Source organism: Glycine max, chromosome 17 (genome assembly GCF_000004515.6).
Source record: "Glycine max cultivar Williams 82 chromosome 17, Glycine_max_v4.0, whole genome shotgun sequence".
NCBI classification, from domain to species: Eukaryota; Viridiplantae; Streptophyta; class Magnoliopsida; order Fabales; family Fabaceae; genus Glycine; species Glycine max.
Window position 1 is genome coordinate 3,385,304 of NC_038253.2, and position 18,194 is coordinate 3,403,497.

The 18,194-nt window shown below is 29.6% G+C and overlaps 1 pseudogene; it reads right to left on the minus strand.

Moving 5' to 3' along the window:
• Nucleotides 1-307: 307 nt before the first annotated feature.
• LOC100785749 (kinesin-like protein KIN-7B) lies at nt 308-7,624 on the minus strand (annotated as a pseudogene).
• Between the last annotated feature and the right edge of the window lie 10,570 nt (nt 7,625-18,194).

The following is an 18,194-nucleotide window of genomic DNA, read 5'->3' on the forward strand; positions in this document are numbered from 1 at the left end:
AATAATGTTTAGTTTTAAAAAATAGTATTATGAATCAAATACATTGTTTTCTGAAATGACAATTTTATGAATCAAATATTTGAATGGGTTATGAATTAAACATTTCTATCAAATGCTTTAATTTAATAAATACAGTATTTATTTTCATAACGGCGATTGTTAAACAAAGGAAAAACTGTTAAAGTAAATATTTTCTTTAATAGAAAATTTTAAAAGAATAAGGATAATTAAAAATTAGTGAATTAAAGAGAATAAATGAAAGCCATTTTCTTTCAAACTCTTACTTTCAAATTGATAGAAGTGACCTTTTTATTCTTTCTTCGCAAACATGCCAGTTGTACACCAATAATAATCAGTTGATTGAAACATAAATATTTGATAGCTCTCTACTTCTCTTCTACAAATGAAGTACAACTACAACAATGTGTTTACAAATTTAGAAGATTTGATATAAAGTTCCAACCCGCCCATTGTTTCTTATTAAAAGGACTTGAAAAGTTTAATTCAATCAAGTCCTTGCTGTTTTCATCAGATACACTGAAATCAATGAGCTTTGCTACAATTTCAGCACTTTCTTGCACATGTTGCATGTTATAAGGGTCGGTCCACAATTTATTCACAAATTGCAGCCTCCTCTGTTTTCCAACCGGAGGAACTTCCAATTTTGCATAAAGCAGTTCCCTCTCCTCTGCTGTAAGTTTAGTGTTCACCTTCCTAGCTAGATGTTCCCTTTCTTGCTTCAGAGCTCTGATGCTGCATTTGACGATCAATCAATAGCAAAACATTAAAACTATTTTGTGTTCATTATAAAAATAGAAGCCTGTAGGCCACGCACTAATTTCTATTAAAATTTTCGAAAATGAACTTTTATCAAAGACACTTGCATACCTTGCTGAAACAGAGCCTGCAGGCTCATCACCACCTAGAAGTGTAGCATTCCCAACCTCCGCCAGGTGCTGTTCTAACCGAGTCAATCTTCTAAGTTCAACTTCCATATATATCTGATCAGAAGGGTCTCCCCCTAAAAGAAGAAAAAACTGTGTCCGGTGCACAAGAGATATGTGGCATAAATGCCATAACATGATAATTTGCTTTCTCTGCTGATCAAATAGTATATCCCATGGCAAGGGAGACCGATCAGGTGTATCCTTTTCTTCATTTAACGACTTGTTTGCTTCCAGTTCCAAAACCTAAACCCGTGCAGGGATAAAAAGTATCAGCATATTATACGCTCTAATAAGATTATTGAATTACTATTACCCTTCAACTCATACGATACAAGCATTATCTGCAATAGGTTTAACCTTAAAGAAATGCTGACATTACTCAATGAGCATGCAGCACATACCATAGAGCATAATAGAGGAAATCAATGAATCTTGCCTGGCAAACCAGTAGCTGCTTCTGGTAATGCAGTTTTGCCACAAGCTCTTTTAACTCAGTAACATAAACTCTGAAGCTCCAACATTCTTGAACATTTTTGGAATCTTCTTCACATTCACTGATTTTGATTGCCGTGTAGCTGGGCTTGCTTCCCGTGATAAAACAGAATCACAACTTTCATCATCCTTTCGTGGAGTATCTTTATGTAACTTAGCAAAAGAATCACTGCCAGAGACGCCAATGTTGTTTTCTGGTGCCCTGTTCTCAATTTCATGTTCCATTGCTTTACGCGAAGAGGAGAGAGGCGAGCAAGGAGCACGTATTATATGTTGCATGTTGGGACTGTTGCTTAAGGTGAAAGGAAGAATTCTCTTCCTTCTCAGCGGGGTCTTGTTTTCTGGAGTCTCCTCTGCGCTAAAAGCAGAGACAAGTTTGTCAATAGATTTTTGAACATTCTCCAGCTTCCTTTCTAAAGATGCAATGGTGATCCCTTGATTTTTCAACTGTGTGATCTTTGCTATTAGATCGTCCTTATTTGCTGCCATAATTTCTTCTGGAGTAGAGATGGCAGCTACCAAGTCTTTAATTTCAGATAGTACTTTTGACATGGTTTCAGCAGTTTCTTGATTCCCACCCAAGTTTGTGAGTCGCAAAATCCTTGTGCAGAACTTCAAGTGCTCGATTTGCATCCTCACAGAGTTGCAGTTGCCGATTCTCAAGCTTTCGAATTTCACCAACTAGTATGGATGGGTCAGGAGAAGCCAATAAACTCTTCAGCATTGCCTGCCTGCCTACCGCCTCTCTTCTGCCTACTGCCTCTCTTCGCTCTGGAGTACGTTTACCATTAGCTGACTCATTCTCTTCAGGAAAAGAAAGACACCTGACAACTTGACTAGAGGGCCCACAATGGTTTGACCCCTGCAAGAATTATTTAATTTGAGTCACAAGTATAAATCCGGGAGGGGGGGGAGGGAATGTGACATGACCATTCCAAATACCTTTTGAACTTTATTCCCTCTGTCGCCTAAGATCTTCCATATCCCTCTCCATCTGCAAATTTGTGTTTATCAATTCAATTCATTCAAAAAAGTTTCTCTTTTACATAAAAGCTCAAGAAAAGACAGTTTAGTTAAGTGTTACTAATAAATTAGTCTTTCACAGTTTAGTTTATTGTTACTAATAAATTAGTCTTTCACAGTTCATGCGACAAGAAAAGCAGACAATGGGAAGCCAGTTCCCGGGATTTTGATCCATTATGAATGGAAAAGTTAAACGCATTGCATACACAAAGAACTCCAAAGAATACCATTATAATATCCATCAAGAAGAGGGATCCAACCATTATAATACTTTTCTTAAATGTTGGAATGCATGACTATAGAGAAATTATTGACCACGTCTTGAGCAAGAGATAATAATGTAAGAACTCCAAAGAATACCATTATAATATCCATCAAGAAGAATCGAAGAGAAAGTTCAAATTTTGTAACACATGAAAGTTAAGACAAAGAAAAGAAGTTTGTACCTGCCTAATTTTCAACTCCTTTTCAGCTAGCAATGACCTTAGACATGAATTCACAGAAAGGTCAGGGCTTCGTAACTCCCCTTCAAGCCTGGCAGCTTCCTTTTGCAACTGTCTAACTAGTCTCTTATCTGAAACAACCTGTTAAAAGATCATCACTGTCTATCTTAGTTTATACCTTTCTTTTTTCATGGAAAATATGAAAGCTTTTTAAACAATGAGGTGGCTTTTGAAATAAAATAATAAAAAAATGAAAGGCAGGTTGCTTTTGTTGAAGAATGTGCATCCATCACTTTTCTCAATAATTTCAAATAATACTTCTATCCAAAATTACACTTGTCAATAAGATTGTAACATACCAAACTTCTGCAAGCTTCTGTTTGAAAACGAATTTTTGGAAAAACATAATTTGATGAAGTAATATAAGAGCATGAGGAGAAACGATTTTCAGAAAAATCTACTTTCCAATCAACAAAATCATATTTAGACATTTAAGCATACCATATTCACTCGGGCAGTATTAAAGACCTCCTTGGCACTGGTAGCAAATGCTAGTGTATTTCTTGTTTGCTACACGTGACTTAAGGAAGGACTTATGGCACATATAATCGCTGTTCGAGCATTCCCCCCTATTGAAGACTGCAATATTCGTGTCAATTTCGAGTCTCTATATGGTATGTGACCACGTTTTCCGCCACTGCAAAAGCAAAAGAAAACTCCAAAAGCTGAATCAGATTCCTGTATATTGACCAAATTACATCGTTCTACAGGTCTTTACTTTATCAAAATAATCAATGCCTATTTCAAATTAACCATCTTCCACAATAAACAATTTCAAATTAACCAAACTTCCACATTAAACAATTTCTAGTCATCAAATGACAACGATTACGAGAAAAACTGGGTTCCACATGTATATTTGTAGTCGTCGAAAACTTTTCAGCTTCAGCATATAAGCAAACTCAATACAAATTGAATGGAAATAACTAGGGTGCGTTTGAACAAAAAAGAGTAGCCTGGTGCATGAGGCATCGTCCTAGTGAGATATTGAGAGGATAGATGTAAGCAGTCTTATCCCCTGAAAGTGGAGCGGAGCGACTGTTGATGTCACATTTGTATAACTAAAAGCACAAAACATTAAAATCTTGTTTTGAGGATTTTTTTTTTTACTTTTTTTAAAAAAATATTGTGGGGATTTTGAACATATTTTTAGTTTAAAAAAAAAAAAACAAATGGGCCTTTTAGTATTTTTTTCTCTGCAGCTTAATGAGCTTATTGATCTTGGCTGCGAAACTTTTTACTTGTAATCATCACTCTTTTGTAGAAGAACAATAACAAAGCAGCCACATGCATTTGGATATTCAAAGTTATTGGACCTTAGCTTCCTTATGACTGATGCAAGTGTCAACAAACTTCGGTTGATGTGGCTACCTTCATTCTTGCTCCACATGTATTTGTTTGAGAGATGCGTTCACTTCCAGCAAGATCCACAAAATTCTGAGGTTACAATAAACATTCATCAGTATGACTAGCTTGTTATCAAAACTATCATGTCAAACTATGAAGACAAAACATACCAAACTGGCTATGTAAGACTTTATGTGACCTGAACTTACACGAAGGCTGCTCTCTACAGTCTGAAATATTCATATAAAAATAGTGATCTTAGAGCAGTAAGATTAATGTCTTATTTGTAATCTCCACATAAAGTAGCCAGAGAAAAGAAATGGGTAAATTAACGAATCTGAAATATGCATGCATTAAAGATGATAATGAATAGTTTTATTTCCTCAGCTGAGCTTACCAGCCTGATTATTTGATGTGATCTTGAGCTTTTATTATTTAAAGCAGTTTCTCCCACTTGCCTTTGTGCTGCAGATACAATATTTACATGAACAATAGTAGTATGCTGATGACCTAAGAGCACAATGCCCACAACTTCTATATTTTCTAGAACTGTGTTACATGGTTTCTATACAAAGAGAACATCAGCAAATAGTGAGATATAAAAGTATTAGCCAAATAACACGGTGATACTCTATGCTCTTGAGAAACCTAAATATGTGTCTCACATGAACACCAGATTTCTAAATTACCTTCGCAGATGCCAATTAAACGCCTTAGATGTTGATCATCTTTAGCTACTTCTTCATTCAGCTTTTCCACAACAGTCCCTTTCTGTATCCAAGAAAAAATCTACCTCAGGATTTGTGACAAATCAAGAAAATGTTGAAGCATCTGTTGACAAATTTCAGTTGAGGGTTTATCCTTGAACTATACCTCAGGATCATCCAAGAGCCGACGAGGACCAGATTCACGTTTTAGAAGGTCTATGACTGTCTCATTATAGATTTCCAAAGCAGAGATTCTCAAAATAAAATCCCTTTCTGGTGTCTGTTGAAATTGGAACGAAAAAAAAATCATAATTTCTGGCCGTTACCATCAAATTCACCAATTAGACTTGATAAATACTACTGGGATTTAACTCATGAATAGCCTTCTACTTTCTACTCAGTGGAAGATAATTGACATCAAGTTTGGTAGGTATCAATAGTAAACTAGTAACACACATTCTTAATGTACTCGTAGATGTCTTTAATAGCACTTTAATAGCACTTTCAGTGATGCCTCTCATCGTGAATGTCTTACCACTACTAGTCTGCCCATAGGCAAAAATTGTTGCTGCAAAAAGAGAAAAAAATGAAATTGTTGAATGAATCTATAACAGCCCGTAATCTAAAAGAGAGAGAGAAATTCTAATACAATAACAATTGGTTGAGAACGAGTTACAACTGATTCCAGAAAGTGCTGATAAAGCAACATCTTTAGCCCCTTCTTCATAAACCTTCTGAGTTAAGCACGTAGGTGCAAAAACTTTATCTGCAACACAGCAAATAAATAAAAAATGTAACAAATAACAACTAAGATAAGTAATATATATTTGGAAATAGAAACTTAACAAATGCAAGTCCACTTGAACAACATTTAAACAATAAATTCCTTTTGCAAAAAAAATGAAGAAACGTACCAAAGGTGTATGGTGTTGCAGGTCTCTCTAGGTTTGGATTCTTGAACACAATAGTGTGCTCATCCAAACAATCCCAAGCAATTAGATGGTAAATATTTGTGTTTTAATTTAAAATTTATAAATATATATTAATTATATTAATTTAATTTTATAAAATAATATTTATTTTTGATTTTTTTAAAATTTTATTTTAATAAGTCAACTAGTTTATTACATGTGATAACTATATGTTGGTTTCCAAAAATGTATATATATATCTCTTTCCTCTTTTCTAAGGGAGAGAGCATTGCTTCAACCCAGACTATTTAATTATTTGTCTTGATTTAATTTTTTGTATGTTATAATATATGCTGTCAATTAATTTTATTTCGCTAGTGCTGTTATTTTGTTATTTAATTTAAGAGTGTGCATCTTTTTCGTAATTATTTCTTTCATTTTTTATTTTATTTTCTAACAATACATAGCTTGTTCATGTCTATTGAGTGGCCTCATTCGAACCGTGACTCGGATTTTCTCCTCCCGGACTTTTTGGCCACCCAAGGTACTTGACGAATTCCTCTGTATCTTAGACAGCGGCGTTGCTGCCGCTGCCGGTGTTCCCGTCATCGTGCTCCTCCGCCCGTTACTTTCTGCCGATCAATCATCCATCAGCAACAGCAATTTACAACATTTCTGAAGAGAATAGCTGAAACAAACAACATTATAAATAATAACTATGCCGTGTTCTACCGAAAACGATTGCATTTTTAGAGCTCACTGATTTAGATGAAAACGAATCAAAAAACGGTCAATCGGTAATAGAATAAAAAAAAAAAAACCGGAAATCCAAGCTTCGAAGAAGTGAGAATTCAAAATCCGATATCAGAATAAGCTATAATGCAAAGAGCGAATGAAGTTTAAGCTAAAACCTAGCATGACCCGAAGCTTCTAAAATTGCAGAATTCGCACAACAAATATCATTTAACAGAAAACCTCCGAAGAAAAAAATTAATCAACTACTTCACTAGAGCGATTTAACATCTGTTTCATGTGATACTCAATCTTCTTTTTCTTGATCTTTACTTTGCACATTCAAGCATGTTTCTGCAAAAAAGAAATTGATTCTTTGTGAAATGAAAGAAAAGAAGTAGCTGCAAGTGAAGAAGGGAGGAGTCAGAGTCGCCGGTGGAAATGCTGAGCAACGCAGTTTGGAGTTCTGAAATCAAATTCTACACTCTCTCTTGAGGTTTACTTTTCGAAAGAGAAAAAAAAAACGCTCTGAAACTCAATGTTCAAGAGACAGTAAGAGCTGTATAGTAACGGCTACTTCAGTGGTGGCCCTTTCCGTTCCGTGCGCGCATCGGCACGGGAAACAATAAACTGACATTTAAATTCCTGGGACCCACATCTTCCACTTTCACGGGCCGTCTATCATGGGTCTTCATGGAGTGGGCTTCTTGGGCCCGTCTTTTCCGTTTCAACGATGACCAAAAGATAAGTAAAAAAAAAAAAAAAAAAGGAGGATTTGCAATGGTAGCTTACCGCGTCATGCACTTTGCATTTTCTGCATCAATCATTTTGTTACAGAGTGTTACGTTGGAATAGTGGCATTTTCTCATGTTTAAAGAATCATCATGGTGAGCAAATAGAACTCCATGAAATCATCCAATGATTTAATTGGTAGTGGACTGCATCTGACTTTTTCTTTAATTTTGTATGTTCTTTTTATGCTTCATTTAAAATTATATACTAATACAGAACTATCCTTATTACGAGGGTTGTTAAAAAATGATTTTAATCTCTATTGAAAAATATGTGGCGTAGAATTCTACATCTTGTTAAACTTGGACGCGTGCATGGCTCGTCACTTTTCACGCCCATTCGTCACCTTACGTAATATCCTTTGTCGCCTTTTTTCAATTGCGTGGCACTAAGGTTTAATTTTTTTATACTAATGTCTTTTTCATTAGGTGAATTATGAGAATATTGTGTATAATAATCGTCAATATATATATATTCCTCCGTTGAATCTACATACATTTTTGGAAAGGAACATTTATATGACTCTTTTCTTATAAAGATTACCTAATGTCCTCTCTCGATCGTAAATGATAACTCACTTTCATAAAATATACTTTATATATATTTGATGTAAAAATGGCTATCTCTAATGTTACGAGAATTTTTTAAATCTATTCATGACAATATTTTTTTTATATGCCTATTAATGACATCTTTTTTTAAAGTTAATTTTTTTCTTTTACAAAACTCAAATATTAAACTGATCATACAACTAATCTATCATTGCCCTAATTCCAATTTGATTCGGATTGAGACATTCAACTTTTTCTTTTTCAGCTTTCCAAATCATAATTAACTTTGGCGAAGTAAAAAGAAACCAATGGCTACAAGTTCTATCTTATGGATCAACACTTTTTAATGGAAAAAAAAAAGACAATATTGTTCGAAACCAACCAACTTGGTTGTACTCAATATATTCCCCAATATTTATTCATTTTAAGGTTGCAAAACAAATGAGTCTTTACTTTCACTTTTTTTTTCTTAAAGTTATTATATATTCTCTTAAAATTATTTTATTTTCTTTCTCATTTTCCTTTTTTTATCTCACCCTTCATTTCACATTATATTTATTACTTTTTTCCTTTTTGTTTTTTTTTTAAATTATCTTCTTTTCACTCATACACCCTAAAAAGGGGTGATAAATTCTTTTTTTGAATTATTATACTTATGTTATTTTCATCTCATTTTCACTTAATCTTTTTCTCCTAGCAAGTGACAAATCCAAGGAGGGATTGTATTTACGGAGATTTTTTTTATAAAAAAATAATAGAAAAAATAATATGGAAATAGGTGCTGAATTAATGTTTGCTCTTAAATCACTGGGTAGTCCATGTAATCCTACCCCTTCTCACTTTCCCTCTCTTTATTTACGTTTCTATCTCTCTTTTCTTTCATTTATACACCCCAAAAATAAAATAAAATCTACATTTGATCATTTCCCTTTTTTCTTATTCATTATTATCATTTCTTCAAATACTTATGGCTTACTTTCATAATACATCACTCGTTACATCGTTCATTTGTTCATCAATCCTTTATTTCTCTCTCTTGCTCGATAAGCTATGCATATACCCAACTCAAATAACTGACAAGATTTAATACAATTTTCCTAGTGCAAATTTATAACACAAAGGGGTCGTCAAAGTGTCTAATTGGTCAAATAAATAATGTTTTGAAGTAAGGGAGTCAAATTATATATTTTATATTAAAAAAATTACATTTATGCTATTTTTTTATTTTAAAAATTATTAAATTAAAAATATTTGTTAGATATGTTTTTGTCCTTCCTTTTTCTTTTCTTCCAAAAGAGAAAAAATGGCTTCCATATCTTTATTTTCATAAACAAAAGCAAACAAAACCAACCAAACATCTTGCCAGCCTTCAAATCATCATTGAGTTATAGAAACAATAAAGGAAAGGTTATAGAACTCAGAAGTTAGGAGTAGTTTTCCAAGTACAACATATAAACGTGGAAGTTGTCAAAATTAGATCAACATAAAGCCATTGAAATATTGATGAGATGTTTTCGTCAAGTTTGCAAAGTGTTATCAAAAGATGGCAACCTCCTCGCAGTTAGACTTCTGAAAATATGCAACATGTTGCAAGAAAAACGTCGTCAGTTTCTCTATTAGATACGGGGTAATTCCCATTTTCTAGATTTTTTATTTTTGAAAAAAAACATAATTTAGTTTAAATGACATTTTAAAATCACTGCAGAAAATCGCTGAAAAATTACATAGAAAATATGTATGTTAATTTAAATGATAGGAAAATATTTTTTAACAGAAAGAGCGGATCATATTCCCGGTAAACAAAAAATAAAAAATCTACCATAAAACTGTATTATTTTTACGACTATTTCTGCCAAAAATCTCATAAGTAATTGAGGTGGTGGTTGAATTTATCTTCCCGTGATTTCCTTACTGAAGAATATGATTTAATAATCTGTTGAAAAATCTCAAGAGTTACTAAAAAGGGAAAAAGTAAATACAAAATTATTTTTGCAATTATAGATAAAAAAAAATAAAAAAAAATCTCAAATTAAATAAGTTCTAATGGTTTAGCTTAGTTTTTTTTTTATATAATTTTAGTTCGGTTGATTAAGCGTGAGTTGTTGTAAAAAAAAAAAGACTCATAAAGAATCTATGATTTTATGATATTAGATTTATGTCATCGAGTTAATTCTATTTATTAGTAATTAAGTTGAGTTAAGATTTATCATAATCTATGGTCTAATTAAAAAAACAAATTTTAAGTGATTTAAATGTTTTAAATTAATCTTTATAATTCCTTAAAAAACAATCTTTACAATATATCGATCTCCTTCAATTCTATGATTTTAACTTTTATATATTTTTTGTCTCTTTCAATCTGTATAACATTTTATTTTTCAAATTTAGCTCCTAATATTATTTTTTTAGTCCTTAGAAAATTATAATTTTCTAAAAGAAATATTTGTTTTATTCTCTATTATTCAAGAAATATTATCCAATATATGAGGGAGACAAAAACTACAAAACAAAACTTAATAGCTAGAAACTAAAACTGACAAAAAAAAGAGGCTATAGAGATTAAAAAAATCATAAAACAGAAGAATCAGAAACGTATTAAATACCGCCAAAGTCCAAAGACAAGACGAAGAAACATGATTGACAGCTATGCAGAAACTCATTTCTAAATTGACTATGAAAGGGAGAGTAGCTTTTGGGTTAGTAACTATCAGTACTGCATTGCACACTCCTTAAACCCCATGCCACTTGATTTATGTTAGGCAGAACAAATCAAGAAAGCTTATCACGTTGCCTTTAGATTGAAACTATATTTTATCATGTGAAAATAAAATTGTTTTATGTCCAAGGAAAAGTAAATTAGGAGGAGTTGGTTGAGGCTGAACCATCCATGATCCAACTCCTATCAGAAGGGGAATGAATTATTTTCTAATTTTTTGTTTTACGTTAATCACTAAAATTAAATCAGTGACGCTTTGAGCGTAAGAAAAGTCATCTTGAGCAAGCAGCAAATGAAAAGCCATTACATGAGATCTCAGTCCCCACAAAACCATTTAAGCACCCACTGATTTTCTCTGTGACAACTATAAATTACTATATGTACCGAGGGCTTATAGTTATTGCTACTTGTTGGTCAACGACCCCACATGTTCTACATTATCCAATCATCACAGAATTGAGAATTTATTTTGAAATTTATGTTCTTTTTTCATATATTAATTATAATTCCCCACTCCCTCTTGCTTGAAATGCACGCAGCAACATGTGTTCTTCATTGAAGCACTTTCTTTATCTCTCTTTTTTCTTTTAAAAAAAGAATAAGTATAAATGATAAATCAGTTTTGTTGCTACATTTATTGATTTAATAATGTTATTAATTTAAACTGATTCGCAGAGGTCAAATATAATATATGTTATCTGGCCAGGTGGGGTTGGAATCTTTTTTTCTTTCTAAATAACTTTCGGGGGGAGAAATTAAACTTAATTTCATGCAAACTTAAAGTAAAGATAAGTCGTAAAAAATTTACATAATCATTTTTTTAAATGTTCTCTATTCATTAATAAATAATTTATTGTTATCATGTTTTATTACGAAAATAGTAGCATTTGCTTGTAAGTTTATCATTAGTGAGTTTACATTATTTTATAAGCTTATAGATATAAATATTATATTTAAAGGAATATTAAACGAGAGTTTTGACCAATTGATCTTATATTTAATATTCAAAATTACTTAGAAGTTACATATCAATATTTTTTTTAAAATAAAATATTTTCTTATAGTCTCTACAAAATATTCAAAAATGCTAATTCAAAATGAAATAAATATTATAGAGACTAAAATAAAATAAAATTATATTAGAAGTCTACAGTAAAATGAGAAGAAAAAAAATTACAAGACCAAAAATCGAGAAAAAAATCCTTTAAAGACCAAAAGCAAAACATGACTATGTTTTATAGAGATCGAAACGTATTTAAACTAAAATTTTATAGTATCAATTAATCTGATGACTTAAAAAATATTATCAATAAATCGGAAATCGTAATAAGTATAACTTTTAAAAGAGTTAATTAATCAATGTAAAAGTTAATAAGTTTATCATATATAATAATTTTTAATTAAATAATAATATACAAAAATTAAACTATCAATATGCAAACTATTTACTCCTTACAATATTAATAACTAATTTGTATTAAAATGGATTAAAAAATATCAAAAGTAACGCATTTTGACTTGGAATCATAACATCTTTTTTATATTTTTTTCATTTTAAATTAGAAATTATGGGTGTCTCATAATTTTTTTAAGTAGATTGCTTAAGTTATTTTTAGTGATTCTCATAGTAATTTTTTGTGATTCATACTGTTATGTCATTATAAAAAAATTATACAGAATTTTATTCCAATGATAATTTTTTTTAATAAACTTCAAAAAACCTATTGGTGCCCCCAAATAAATATTATTTTTTATTATTAATAAACAGTTTCTTAACTTAATAAATCTTTCAAGAAATCTCGTTAGAGATACTCTTAATAATCCTAGTTACAATGTGTGATTGACTTTGATTAATCCAAAATAATTTTGTATACAAAAATAATTAAATATAAAAAAATTTATTAAAAAAATATTATTCATATATAAACACAAAGAAATCTTATATTATTGTGTTGTTTGTCAACGTTATGAATTATATTTTTTATATATAAATTAACAACACTCATTTTAAATCTAAATTCTCTTATAAATTACCCAAATCATCTTAGCTAGTGGGTTACAAATTAGAATTATTATAATACGTTAGTGCTTTCTTTTCAGAACTAACCTTTATATTCACGGCAACCCGTTTTGGATTTTCACCGATTAAAAGAAACAAGCGCAGTATATGCATATGTCTAGAAAAAGAAAAGTATATGCAAAAATATGCCCCCACCTTCAATTTAAAGTTGATGACAATGCAGGAGAAAGGTGCATACATTTCATGCAAAAATACGTTATGCATTAATACTACAATGTGATTTGTACTATTATTAATTAGTCATAAATTATTATTATATATAATTTTATTGATTTTTTAATTGTTAGACTAAATATATGTTTTAGTTCTTTGATAAATTAATAAAATTTATTTTAAGTCTTTAATAAAAAATTCTATTAAGTTTCTAATAAAATATTTTTTTATTCTTGATATTTTATTTTAATCTTTTATGAATTAAAAAATTTCATTTATTTTATATTATTCTCTTAAAAAATACTTGATAGAGACTAATATCAAATTAATAAATTTATTTGGAACCCAAATAACCTTTTTTCTCATTAATTGATATCCTACTTTTTACTATAAATTAAGAAAGTATATATAAGAGGTTGGTTTGGTTATGCAAATTTTACAAATTGACAAAGGGCAAATGACTCCAAGCAGGTAGTGTGTTAATCAAATACTTGTCTTATCAGTTAGGTGCTAATTAGGCAAACCAAACCACCTCTTGGATAATTTGCATGGGTGTGCTAATCGATGGGATGATTACCTATATTTTTTAAGAGGCCTAACCTTAGATTAAATGTTGCTTTCGCAAAACGAACTACTGCTAGTTTGGTTAATGAAACGAAAAAAGACACACAAAAGGGAGCTTAGTTTTACATTTACTGTTTATTTATTTATTTATTGGAATCGATTCACTCTCCACCAGACCATGTATCATCATTGTATATATCCTAAATTCCTAATATCTATTACACTTTTACCTCATAAAATGTTAGATCAACACTTTATTCATGGTTAGTCCAATTAGTAAAATCTTAACTAATTCAACTAATAAATTATTAACAATAGTTGGTAATAGTTACCTTTAAGGAAACAATCTCTTTTTTTTAGGGGGAGGAAACAATCTATTAACACTTGGTAAATGCAATAGAGAAATATAAAAAAGAAAGGTTTAAATTGTAGTAACCCATTTCTCAAAAAGACACGATGGGATTTTATTGCTGTGCCTCTCTGGGTTGTACAAAGCCTAATAAATTCGTTGAGGTAAATAATTAATAAAAAAAATTCAGTTTAATAATTGAAAACATCTGCCAATTTGTATCATCATCCCAAACCCTAAATGCAAGCTGTGTAAAACTGTAAAAAAGAAAAAAGAAAAAAAGGTGAAGGAGCAGAAAATTTTTTACGGCGTGAAATGAAAATTCACTGTGGTGCCACGTTGACAAGGAATATCCAGACGGATAAGCTCATATGACGTGCAGAAAATATATGATACTGCACGTACGTAGCAAAAGTCATTTATTAAAGTGACTCCTTCGATAAAGTGGAGCTGACAGATAACCTGGCCAAAGCATTTGAGAAATAGAGAACCGTAGCAGACCCGGGTAAATTAAGAGTGCCTTTGGTGTTTGGTTGTATTTTGTTTTTATTTTTATTGAAAATAGAAAATGGTGATGAAAATGTATTTGACTGAATTTTTGTTTTTATTTTTTGTGAAAATATTTTCTCAAACGAATCAAAAATTAAAAATAATAAAATTTCGTTTTCAGTATTTTTAGTTAAAAGTAAGAACCTCATCTTGCCTAAAATAAAAACACAATGACAAAAAATATAATTTTAAGCAAATTTAAAAATACATTTCCTTTCCTTTTTTTGTCAGTATTTTTATTTCTTAAAAGTAAAAAACAAGAAGTTAAATCAAATATATTTTCAAAATTCTAAACTTTTGAAAATGAAAACAGTTTTGAAAAATGAAAATAGAAAATAAAAATACAAACCAAACATATCCTAAATTATTGGTTTATGACAAATTATACTATATTACTAGCTTTTTATTTAAAGTTACACGAAAAACATAAGTTTCATTTTTATACAAATCCAATTATTTACTTTTTAATATTTTTTCTCCTCTATCTCTAAAAAAATCTCCCCTAGGAGTGGGTGAAGCCAACTTTAAAGAATAAAAATGTGATTAATAGATCTTAATAAAAAAAAACAACAAATTAATCACGATAACAGTAATAACAAATTAAGCAACCATTTACGAATTTACTAAAATATTAATAATTATTTTTAAATAAAAACTAGCGTATTACATTTTAAAGAATTTTAAAATATAATTTACATTTAGATAACATTGATAATCTCAATCCAGTTTGTAAAATGTTTCTATCCACTGGGACAAACCCAACGTACCCAGGTGTGATTCAACGTCTTAAACCCACCACCACAAAAATTATCCACACCACCCACTCCCTCCTACATGATTTTCTGCTTACTCCTCTCCTCCCCTACTGTCTATCAATTTTACAGCAACACGTATTTATTTACATCTCTTTAAGTCATATTGTATTGTACGGTGCGTATATACACATAGGAAAATGTCAACATCAGATTTAATATTATTTTAAGTGGTCAATTTTATTGAAAAGGAAATTAGTTAATTTTAATATAAAAATATTATGATTTTACATTTCCAATATAATCAACTTTTTCTAATAAAAAAATACTACACTTTAATGAGATGCTTAAAATCACTCTTAAAGATTGATATTAATAAAACCACACTACATTATATATTAAAAAATGTCAATGATTCAGTTGAGGTAATAAATTAATGATTCAATCGGTGGATTAATAATTAATCTAATTTCATTTTAAGATAAATTCATTCATACTCTAAAATCTAAAATAACAATTAAAGTATTAAAGTTAATAACACAAGTCTATAAATAATAATTCAATAATATAATTATACAGGTTTTGATTTTTGTTTGGGAGCATTATGTTTTTTTTACCTGAAACAGGTTTTTAAAACGGTTCAGGTTGGTGTGTTTATCTTAAATTGATCGGATCATCCCAATACAAATGCATGGTCAATCTAATAACAAAATCAGTCCAATTATATATATTATTGGTTCCTGATTGGACCGATTCAACGACCAAGTCGAACTGAATTTTTGAACTGTGACCAAAATAATTTATGAGAGTCTTAAAAATAATTATTTACATAAGGTTATGACCAACAAGAATATTTACTAAAATATCTTAGTATAGTAAGAAATATGTAAGCAATCCAGAAATCAATAACTAAAATCCTTACAATTTTATAAAAAAAGATGTTAAATCTTTTAGCTAGTAAAAAAATTAATAATGATCTGAAATATCTAAATCGGTTAACTTATTAGCAAAATTTGTTTCAGTTTTATTTTAAATTTTATGAATCGAAGAGGATAGATTTATACTATCTTACGGACCTTCCTATTTAATCATGAGTTAGAACGGCAGATATTTGCTCTCGTTGAGCATGCGGCAAGACGCTGTAATCGTTTTCTCGTTATTTTAGTAATTGATCAAAATATAGGAGAGAGTATAAGCACTTACGTAAGGGAAAACGTAACTTGGGAGAAACACGTGTAAACTTGTAAATAATTTCATATTAATAATAAAAATATTATTAATAATATATTCTTTTATTTTTTCTATTATTATTAACTTAATGAACTCGTAAAAAATCTTATTTTTTTCTTTATTTTAATATTATAAATTAAATTAGACAAATTGAAGAGTTGACTCTCACTTTTACTACTTTCTTAATTAGTTACTCTTAATATTCTTTCTCTTCTCTTATTTGAATAAACGTATACCTGATCGATATTCCTAAGTCTCCATTCCTTTCATTATAGCATCTTTATTTTATCTATACTACAGATTAAAATTTATAATTTTTAAAAGAAATTATCAATAATTAAAACAATACTAAATTGTTTAATGGAATAGAAATAATTAAAACAGATACAACTGGCTACTAGATTTAAAATAATTTAACATATTTGCATGACAATACAAATTTCATGATAATAAAAAATAAGGAAAATAAAATATTACTATATGTTTCTCGTGCATAAATAATATCAAAGTATTTTTTAAGACTCGTAACAAATACGAAAATATTTCACACTAAATTATTTTTATGTAACATATTTTTCTAATGAATTTAACAGTGAGTACTAACAATATAAAATAATTTTATATAATCATTTAATCATAAATAAATATAAATTTTAACATAACTTTATTATGAATTGTGATTTCTAATTAAATAATAATATAAAATTATTTTATCAATAGTTCTTATTTTCTTTTCTAACACCATATTATTTTTAACACACTTTTTTCTGTTGGTAAAAAATTATTTGAAACTATAAACTTATAAGTAAAATTCAATTATATAAAATGTGAGATCCATATTTTTTAATTACTATTAACTTTTTTTTACTGCAAACTATCTTTTAATTAATAATGAAATGTACTTAAAATATATATTAGAAAATGTGCTGAGAACAATTCTCCTTCTCAATGGTTAAGGATGAACAAAGTGAAATTTTTATATATATAAAGAGTAGTATACTAAAAGGAGGGAATCCCATGTGATAAGAAATGTAAGAGTATTTTTTATAGATGTTCTTATAAAATTCTAAATAAATATTAGAAGGTGCATGAGTCTCTTATAAGACTTTAAAAAATTATTTAAAATTATAAAATTTAATCTTTTATTATTTTTTAAAAAATAAATCTTTAAAATGATACGACAATGTGAAATCTATGAAAAAGTTAATTAAGATCATAAATATTGATCTTTGGAGAGGGGGGCCATTCAAGAGTAGTGTAGATAGCAGATAACCCATCTACCATACCACCTGTCACAAATCTCTCCATTCATATTTCTTCCCTAGCAAACATTAATATGCAGTGAGTTTGTTTTCAATTCAAGCTCCTATCCTTTCTCTCAAGTCTCAAGTCATCCTTAATCATAATATCACCAGCTCATACTCAACAAATTAAGAAACCATCATACATAAATACATACATACACCAACCAACGGTTGTGTAAGTGTCCAAACAAAGCATAACTAGCAAGCCACAGCCACAGGCTTTAATAATTACTTTGCAAATATTCAACATCTGCGCCCGCGTGTCATGACATTTGAGGCACGTCTGGGCGCATATGAATAAACAGAAACACAGGCTTTAATGTCTTTTTCATTTTTTTATACTAATGTCTTTTTCAATCTACATACATTTTTGGAAAGGAATATTTATATCACTTTTATAAAATTTACTCTATATATATTTGATGTAAAAATGGCTATATCTAATGTTCCGAGATTTTTTTAAATCTATTCATGACAATAATTTTTTTATAT